Below are 8064 nucleotides of genomic sequence, written 5' to 3' on the forward strand. Positions count from 1 at the left end.
TTTGAAAATTAAAATTCGAAAATTTTTTCTAAAGCCTCCAGGGGACTTCGTTTTCGCGCGAAAAAATTTTATGTGCCCTTATTGCATCCGGACCCACAATTACCCTGCAGTCCCGCGAGAAAAGTTTCCGTTATAGAGGACAAGGGGGTCTAAGGGGGTGATAGATACGCTACTAGGTCAGCGGAGCAACTCCACAACAACGCAGGAGTGTATGAGAAAAGCGGGCAGTATCCTCGGTGATAAATCGTGTCGTCTGCTTCAGTCATTTTCAATCAGTGGAAAAAATGTCGCAGGACATTCGCTTTAGTTCGCTTTCAGTCACTCAGTGTTTGGGTAACGGAAAACAGGTGCCTCCAAACAGTCCAATTTGAAAAATTTAGTTTTTGAACGGGAAAATTTTACAAATCTTTAGAAGAAAAATTTGTTCAAGTTCGATTTTAACAGCCTTTAAAATAATAAGTTAAATTGTTATTTTTTTAAATTATGATACCATTAACTTTACAATGCCTAATTGGAAAATATTTCATGTCAAAATTATCATTTCAGATTTTTATTTTCAAGCTGACATTTTTAATTTAAATAATTTTAAAATGCAGACTAGAAGACTTGAATAATTAAAAATTAAAAGCGTTTGAAGTGGAAATGTTTTGGTAAAAATCACTTATCTTTTACCATTTATTATTTATAAAAATATTTAGAAGTTCTGAAAAAAACTTCAAAAATAATTTTAAATTGGAGGAAATCAAAAATAGCTTTTAGATTTCTCCAGATTTGAAAATTGATTGATTTTTGAATTTAGAGCATTGAAAATGATAACGTGACTTTATATATTTGGAATTGAATTTGAATCTTTGAACTCTATAATTTATCAAAGTTAAAAATTCTAAATTGGCAGATTATCTGCCAAGTTTTTATATCTTAATTTGAGTATTAAATTTTAGTTGGAAATTTTTTTAATTTGAAAATTAATGTCTTTGGCTAAAAATTCATCTTTTTGGTAGAAATGAAACTTCCTTGTTGAAAATTCATCTTTTTGGTTGAAAATTCAACTATTTCAGTTACAGATTTATTATTTTAGTTGACAATTTATCTTTTTGGTTTAAAATTTAACTAATCTAGTTTGAAGATTCATCATTTTAGATGAAAATTCTCAGGTTGGTAGAAAACCAATTTTTTTAATTTCCATTTTTGGTTAAAAATTCATCAGTTCGATGGAAAATTTATTTTTAGTAACTGAAAATTGAACTATTCCATTTCTGGTTCCAAGAGCAAAGATTAATTTTCTACCAGAACAAAATTTTCAATAAAAAAATTAATTTTTAACCAATCAGTTTAGTTTTCAACAAAATAGTTACAAAAAAATGCAGTTTCAAACAAAATTACATATTTGAATTTGGAATAAAAAATACTTCTCTAAGAGAAAATACGAATTTTCTACCTTAAGTTGAATTAGCAACAAATTCGTTAAATTTAAAGTTAAAAAAGTTAATTCAAAAAAGTTAATTTAAAAACGAATTGTTACTTAAAATTATCAATATTCAAACAAAAAAATTTACTTTCGTGAAAGTAGTTTAACTTTCAAGCTGAGAGTTGAATTTTCAACCTAAAAACGTAAATTTTTAATGAAAAATGTAATAGTTGATATTTCAAAAACAAAAAATTACCTGAAATTATAAAATATAGTAATTTTTATCCACAAAATTGATTATGTACTAAAATAGACAAATTTTCAACAAAATACGTTAGTTTTAACAAAATTAATCAATTTTTGACAAAATTGTTGATTTTTTAAGAACCAAAAACACAAATTTTCTAATAAAAAGTTGTTGATGTGAATTATTATCAATGCATTTTGGAATTTTCAACAAAATAATTCTATTTTGAACCACATAAGAAAATTTTAATACAAAAAAATTTAAAACTGTGCTTTTTAGCCGAAAAGAAAATATTTTCAATTAAAAAAAGTTAGATTCTATTATTGAATTCCATTAATTCAGTTTGCATTTAACTGGAAAAAGTGAATAAATAAATAAGAATTTATATAGTTTATGGATGCAAAAATAATATCTTTAAGAAAAATTAGCATTCATTTTTTATATTTTTCAAATGCTAGGATAAAAAACTGAAAAATTTTCTGGAAAAATAAAGTTAATTTTCAATTGCCTACAATTTTAATCTGATTTGATCAAAGTTAAGGAATTTTTAAAAAGTTTTGTGAGTGCTTCTTTTTTAATTTTCATAATTTACGAAAAAAGTTGACATTTCCTTTCAAAGTAAACGATTCCATTTTTGTAACTACATAAATTTATGTTAAACTTCATAAAAATAGTTAAAACACTTTAAAAATGTTATTTTTATATTAACAAAATATTGAGTGTTATTTCAAGATTTAAAATACGTGGAGACTTTATTTTTCAATTTTTTGTTCGAGATATACGTAAATTAGTTAGCATTTTTGAAAATAATGTTAAATGTTATAAAAAAATTTAATAAATAAATTCATATCGAAGACATTTCGCGGGAATTACTCTATATCCGCGATTTTTTTTTAATTTTCTGTTAACGGGAATTTTAAATTGTCAGCCATTTCCTATTTTTTGAAATGTTTTACTTGGGATGTTTTTTCTTTCGGGAATTTTATTTTTCGGTATTTTTTAGCCGTCTCGATAATATTCCTGATGGAAGTCTTTTATTTTCAGAATTGTCTAAAATAAAAACAATTATTAAAATGAAAAAAAAACAATAATTAATTTCCCTTAAGAGGCGAAAAATAAGGTCTCTGGGGAAAAAATTTTCTTTAAATTTAAGAATTGAAATTATATTATCAGCTTTTTACAAACTTTTTCTAAATGGTTGAATTTCAATCAATCATGGATTTTTTTTTAAAATATGCTCTACAATTCTCCTCTTCCCAATTTACAAAATGATTAAATAATCATTATCGATGTTTATCCATAAAAATTTATTAGAAAAAATTGTTTGATCCATTTTAGCCACGAAAAAAATTATTTGTAAAATTTTTACAGTATGTAGAGAATATTTGTCCAGACAAAATTTGCCATCAATTATTAAAATTCAATTTTTTTTAATAGTTAATAAGCCATAGTAAGAAAAAATTTAGTTGCAAAAACATGGTTACCATTATTTTCATTCTAATTTTAACAAGATTTCAATAAAAAATAATGTTTTATTAGAAATTACATTATCAGTAATATTATTTTGATGACATTTTTTTTTTAGTTTCAAGTCACGGAAAGACCGGGAAATCATAGAAAATTCCGGGAATGTTGTTGGTGAGGGAAAAAAAGGGAAAAAGTCAAGGATTTTGAACCAAATTTACAAAAGTAAGGAAATTTCTATATGAGGAATAAGAAATAGTCGTGAGGAATAATAAATAATTTAAATTGTAAGTTTTTATTAAAATTTCTCAAAAATGTCAATTCCATCTAGGTAAATAAATAATATTTTAAACTATTTACTATTAGAATATCCACTTGACTCCTAAATCAAGGGAGAATTTTCTAGAATTATACGGAAATAACATAAAGAATTTGCATAATTATTATCAATTATCAATTTCTCTTCTCGCTATAAATCTTTGCACCAAATTAAAAAATTGATAATTAATGCTAATATAATACCAAAGTCTGATAAATCACATTGAGGTAGGGATTGGCGATGTCAATTTGATTATTTATGAATCGATTAATTTATTTTTTAATCGATTTTTAGAAATACAAATAATTGATAGAATTGAATAATTTTGTCATATTTTTATAGATGATTACTTTTTTCTGATTTAAGGAAATTCGAACGATTTCAAAAGATTTTTTTATGATTTTATGGATATCGAGATAGTTTAAAAGATTTGATTGAATTTCAAAAAATTTCGAAGCATGTCAAAATTTATCAGAAAAAATGCCAAGAATTTAAATGCATTTTAAAAATGTTGAAGCACTTTACAAGATTTTAAAGATAAATAGAGCTGAGAAGATTTGTCGAAATTTCAAGGAATTTTGAGTGTGTCTTGAAATTCTTCAAATTCCTATAAAATTTTAGAAAATACGTTGAAAATTTTAAAAATCTTCTACAATCGCTGAAAATTCCTTTAAATTTCGATCTTTTATTTTAATATTTCCTGGTATTTCTGAAGATTTCCTAGTATTTTATGTGATTTTAAGAGATTTTACAGGATTACAAGGTATTATTATTATGGTTGTTAAATGATTTTCCGAAATTTCAAAAAAGTTTTTCAAGATTTCGAGAATTTTTCAAGAATTTCTGCAGACTTCATAGTATTTTAAGAAGTTTTAAAGGATTTTAATGGGCTTTAAAGCATTACGAAAGCTTTGGAACGATTTCAAAATATTGCGAAAGATTCCAATGGATTTCCAAAGGCGTCCGGGAATTTAAAAATATTTGAGAGTGATTTTTTAGATTTCTAAGAATTTCAAGAGATATTATTAGAATTGAACGTATTCCTAAAGGTGCAAAAAGATTTGAAGAAATCTTACAAGATTAAAAAAATTAAAAAAATTAAATTCCAAGGTTTTTTGTAAGGTCTCCCATTTTTTTTACCTTTTTCATAATTTTAAGAAATTGCCAAGAATTTTAGGTAATTTTAAAGGAATTAAGTTGGTTTAAATTATTTTCAAAGATTTAGAAAGATAAAGAAAAATTGTAAAAAATTGTAAAGGATTTTCAAAGTTTTCCAGGAATTTTCAAAAATTTTAGGGTAATTTATGAGATTTCCAGGAATTTTAAGAGATATAATTAGATTTTAATACAATGAAACGATTTTACAAAATTTTAGAATATTTTAATGCATTTAAAAGAATTCAATTTCAATGTTTTTCGTGAGATTTCCAAAATATAGTTGAACTTTTTAAGAATTTAAAGAAATTTGAAGGAGTTTAAAGACATTTTGAAGGATTGAAGTGTGCTTAAAAGCATTTCCAACAATTTCCTAAGATTTTAAAGGATTTTCATTTTTAGTATTTCGTAAACTTTTGAAGAATTTGGCGAAATTGTAACGAGTCTAAAAAAATTGTAGAGGATTTTAGTAGGTTTTAAAGCATTTCCACAGAATTAAAAGAATTTGAATTTTTTAGAAAGATTTCCAAAAAATTATAGGTATTTCACAAAATTTTAAGAATTTAAAAAAATTGCAAGAAGTTTTGAAGGATATTATTAGGGTTTAGAGTTTATAGCATTCTTAAATATTTCCAAAGGTTTTGAAGAATTTAAATTTTTTAGGATTTCCAAAGATTTCTTAGTATTTCCCAAACTTTTAAAGAATTTGGTAATATTTCAAAGAATTTTAAGAAATTTTAGAAGATTTTTATAGTTGTTAACAGTTAAAGCTTTTCCAAAGATTTTGAAGAATTTCAATTTTTTAGAAAATTTTCCAAAACTTTAAAGGTATTTCACAACATTTTAAAGAATTTTGAGAAATTGCAAGACGTTTTGAAGGATTTTAGTGAGGTTGAAAGCATTCTCAAAAAATTTCCACAGATTTTGAATGATTCTAATTTTTTAGAAGGATTTCCAAAGATTTATCAGTATATTACAAACTTTCAGGAGATTCCAAAGGATTTCAAAGGATTCGTAAGTATTCACAAACTTTTTCACGAAATTTTAAAATAGATTTCCAAAAATCTTGAAGGATTAAAAAGATTTTCAAGTGAATCTGAAAGATTTCACAGTATTTTCTTATCTATTATAACTATTAAAAGCAATGTTGAGAATTTTCACCACATTTTTCGAAATTGCAAATAAGTTTTTCCGGATTTTACGAAATTTATCTCGAGAAGTTTTATGAAATTTTACGGCATTATAAGCTATTTTGATCCCGTAATTTACGGGATCAAAAGATTTGAAAGAATATTCAAGATTTTCAATACTTTTCAAGGAATTCACAAATATTTCAAAGGGTTTTGAGGAATTTCAAGATGCCATCAGAAATTGTTAAAAATTTCAAAGAAATTCAAAATGAGCATTATTTAAAAAAATTGGATTCAAGAATCAATTATTTGAAATCGATTAATTACGATCGATTAATCGGAGAAATCGAATCGTCACTTAAAGGAATCGATTTTTTTTCCAAGAATAGCTCATCCCTTCTTATATATTGGTTCCTTCCTCCTGGCCTTTCACAACAAAGTATGGCTCTGCGTTCCGTGGACGTGCGGTCCACGGTAAATTCGCAATTTTATATTTCCATTTTGAATTATTTGAAAGTATGAGAAACGCAAGGTGTCACACGTACGCAAACTTGAGTGAGATGCAGGTAGCCCAGAGTAAGGAGCGTGTGGACGTGCGGTCTCACAGACCGCACCATGCTTCAGATATGTGGGTCCCTCCCACCACTAGTGTATAAGATTTGAAATAATAAAAGCGGATGAAATATAATAATTTTTTACTTATTCCAATTTACCTTCGTATAAGTTAGATAACAAAAACTTCTTCACTTATTTAATTAAATATAAATATGTACATGGTCTGTGAGACCACAGGTCTATGTTAGTGCAAAAAAGAAATCATGTCCATACTTAAAAGTTAATTTATTTAAAGTTTACATTCTAATTCGGCAGTTATCAGTGTGTCGTAATCGGATAATCCGAATACGATACAATCACACTGAGCAAAAGTGCCAAAGAACCTTTATGCTACAATCATTGTAATATGGTGGTTTTTTGCACAGTTCCAAATACAGTGCAATTGCGCTAAACAAAGTGCAAAATACAGTGCGAAATTGTCGAAGAACCTCCATGTTAAAATCATTGTAACATGGAGGTTCTTTGGTACCGTCCCGAACACAGTGTAACAGTGCCAAACACAGTGATAAATACAGTGCAACAGTGCCAAAGAACCTCCATGCTACAATCATTGTAACATGAAGGTTCTTTGGTACAATATCAAACATAGTACAATAGTGGCAAACACAGTGCGAAATATAGTGCAACAGTGGCCAAGAACTTTCATGCTACAATTATTGTAGCATAGGTTGTTCTTTGGGACAGTGCCAAATACAGTACGAAATACAGTGCAACTGTGCCATAGAACCTTTATGTTACAATTATTGTAACATGGAGTTTCTTGGATACCGTACCAAACACAGTATAACAGTGCCAAACATAGTTCCAAATTCAGTGGAACAATGCCATATAACCTCCATGCTACAATGTTTGTTACATGGAGGTTCTTTAGTACAGTGACAAATACAGTGCCAAATACAATGCAAGAATGCCAAAGAACTTTCATGCTACAATCATTGTATCATGGAGGTTCTTTGGTACAGTGATAAACACAGTGACAAATACAGTGCAACAGTGCCAAAGAACCTCTATGTTACAATCATTGTAACATGGAGGTTCTTCGGTACAATATCAAACACAGTGCGAAATACAGTGCAACACAGTGCCGAAGAACTTTCACGCTACAATTATTGTAGCATAGGTTGTTCTTTGGGACAGTGCCAAATACAGTACGAAATACAGTGCAACTGTGCCAAAGAACCTTCATGTTACAATTATTGTAACATGGAGTTCCTTTGATACAGTACCAAACACAATGAGACAGTGGTAAATACAATGTCAAATGCAGTGTAACAGTGCCGAAGAACCTCCATGTTACAATCATTGAAAAATAGAGGTTCTTTAGTACAGTGACAAATAGAGTACCAAATACAGTGCAGCAGTGCCAAAGAACCTCTATGTTACAATCATTGTAACATGAAGGTTCTTTGGTACAATATGAAACACAATGCAATAGTGGTAAACACAGTGCGAAATACAGTGCAACAGTGCCGAAGAACTTGCACGCTACAATTATTGTAGCATAGGTTGTTCTTTGGGACAGTGCCAAATACTGGTACGAAATACAGTGCAACTGTGCCAAAGAACCTTTATGTTACAATTATTGTAACATGGAGTTCCTTTGATACTGTACCAAACACAATGGGACAGTGGTAAATACAATGCCAAATGCAGTGTAACAGTGCCGAAGAACCTCCATGTTACAATCATTGAAAAATAGAGGTTCTTTAGTACAGTGACAAATAGA

The sequence above is a fragment of the Belonocnema kinseyi genome, chromosome 4 (assembly GCF_010883055.1).
Source record: "Belonocnema kinseyi isolate 2016_QV_RU_SX_M_011 chromosome 4, B_treatae_v1, whole genome shotgun sequence".
Lineage (NCBI taxonomy): Eukaryota > Metazoa > Arthropoda > Insecta > Hymenoptera > Cynipidae > Belonocnema > Belonocnema kinseyi.